This window comes from Microtus ochrogaster, chromosome 6 (assembly GCF_000317375.1).
Source record: "Microtus ochrogaster isolate Prairie Vole_2 chromosome 6, MicOch1.0, whole genome shotgun sequence".
NCBI classification, from domain to species: domain Eukaryota; kingdom Metazoa; phylum Chordata; class Mammalia; order Rodentia; family Cricetidae; genus Microtus; species Microtus ochrogaster.
The window spans coordinates 13,788,314-13,791,050 of NC_022013.1; positions in this window are offsets into that span (position 1 = coordinate 13,788,314).

Below are 2,737 nucleotides of genomic sequence, written 5' to 3' on the forward strand. Positions count from 1 at the left end.
TCTCCCTGCCCCCATGTGTGCCCTAATGACCTCTCCCTGCCCCCATGTGTGCCCTAATGACCTCTCCCTGCCCCCATGTGTGCCCTCTCACCCTCATATACCCCTCTCCTCTTCCACATTCATTCCCTTCTACTTGCACGTCTTTTCCTTTTAGAACCCCACGTGTGTTTCACTGGGGTTGCGCACAAGCCTGGGTGAAGGGTTATATTTACAGAGACATGGGCACCTTATCGGTAGCTGTACAGTGAAATAAAATATCTCTCTTCCCATCATAAACCCTCAGGAAAGGACAAACCTTGCGAGCTGCTCCCTACTCCAGGGTGGATGCTGATGAGCCAGGTGTGTAGAGTCTTCTGCAGGTAATCATAGTTGTTATGCATTCAAGAGCAAGACTGCTGGCTAGCTTATGTGTCAACTTGCAATAAGCTGAAGTTGTCTAAGAAGAGAAAACTCAATGTTTTTTTTTAAAGCCTCCATAAGTTTGGTCTGCAGGCAAGCCTGTAGGGCATTTTCTTCATTAGTGATCCTTGTGGGAGGGATGAGCCCATTATTCTTGAGGTTACTTCTAGGTTAAAGGTACTAGGTTCTATATGAAAGCAGGCTGAGCAGTCCAGGAGGAGAAAGTTAGTAAGAAGCACTCCTCCATGGCCTCTGCATCAACTCATGCCTCCAGGTTCCTGCCTTGCTCGAGCTCCTGTCCTGAAAGTCTTTCAGTGACAGACGGAACTGGAAGTCAAATAACTCTTTCCTCTATAAGTCGCTTTAGGTCATGATGTTTCATCATCGTGGTAGTAGCTGTGACTAGGACATCTGAGAGTGTTCCAAAACTCTCTGCTCCACCTCTTTCTACCCCCATATCCCAGATTTAAACTCAGTCAAGACATATGAAAACCCTAGGACGGCCTACCTTATATAGCACAGCATTTCACAACAGAGAAATGGTGTTTTGTGTTGTCTCTGTTACAAAGACACAGTAGTCAAAATGGCTTTAGGAGATAAATACATTATATTTTTTTCAGAACAGTTCATGAAGGTATAGCATCAGCACTAGGCAATGTGTCTTACAGTGACCTAGGTTAGCAGGTCAAACCCTTTGTACCAGTCTTGAATTATTCTAAACACACACACAGTACCAGAAATTCTGCATTATCTCCCTCCCCTTCTTTGGTTGTAGGAAGGGAGGTACGCAAATTCCCAGGACATATTGTTTTACATGCTGTCCCCCTTACTTGTCCAGCCGTTGTCCCAAGTCCAGTTTGATTCCTCTGTGGGTGTACTGCCATTTCCTAATTTAAAAGGTGACAGCAGGAGCTAGTAATGGCTCAGTTGGTAGGGTACCTGCTGTTCAAACATGAGGACTACGTTCAATTCCCAATAACCGCAGTACTGGAGATAAAGGAACAAGATGATCTCTAGGGCTTGCTGACCACTCAGTCTAGGCAATTGTGAATTCAAAGTGAGAGAGAGAGAGAGAGAGAGAGAGAGAGAGAGAGAGAGAGAGAGAGACCGTGTCTCAAAAAATAAGGTGGAAATTGATTGAGAAAACTTGTGACTTTGACCTCCGATCTTCACATGTGCACACATGCAAATGTGTTTGCACACATGCACACATGTACACCGAAATACCAGCGCATACCAGCGCATACAAACAATAAAAGATGCAGGCCGAGCACAATGAGCAGCTAGCCTTTGCTAGTTTTCACTGGTAGAAATGTGTGATTTCACAGGATCCCTCCTGAGTCCAGACAGTCCTGACCTTTTATTACAAACGTTACTGATTTGCTTGTGTTCTCAGTTCTGCAAGTGCAGTTCCGCTCAGGGAAAGCCAAGGATTCCTGTTGTCTGACCCATGAGAAGAACGTGGGGTGATCATTAATTGCCTGTGGGAAACTTGCCTTGCTTCCTTTCTTGTTCTTCCTGTCCCTAGTGCAACTGGGCAAAACTAACAAAAATATATGTATGTATGTACGTACGTATGTGTATATATATATGTGTGATATATATATGATATATATATATATATCATATATATATTCCACTATTGTTATACTGACAAGCCTAACTCACATGCATTATAATCTTAGAGATGCTTATCACAATAGAATATTTTTCATTAGCAGTGCTCTTGTTACAACATATTACTTTACAGTTGGGGAAATGGGGGGTAAGATAAAGGCAACAGAGAAATGCTGAAGAAAAATTGTTCTGGAAGAATGGCTAGTGTATTAGACTAGGGTATAGTGAATTCGAATATCCTAGAGGTCTACAAGATAAACCTTAGCCCTAGCAGTTGGCCCTCTCCTCCACAGGGAAATAATTATACACTCCTTCTAAGACTTTTTTGTTTGGGGCTGGAAAGATGGCTTGACAGTTAAGAGCATTTATTTTTCCAGAGGACCTGGGTTTGATTCCTACCCCCTTCTGTTCACAATTACCAGTAACTCCAGTGCCTGGGAATATGATACCCTCTTCTAACCTTCAGGCTAACATGTAGTACACATACATTCATGCAGGCAAAATATTCGTAGACATAAAATAATAAAATCAATCTTTAAATCTTTATAAACATTTGCTTTCAGTAAAAAGGAAAATGTTTTATGGGTGCCTTGGAGTTTTCATGGTACTGGCCACCTGATTTAGAGATCTATGGTGGCCACGTGATTCTGTGACTGTGCTGTCTCTCTAGTTCCTTTAGTAACACTTGTTATGACTGTAGCTCATGTGATATATTTCTGAT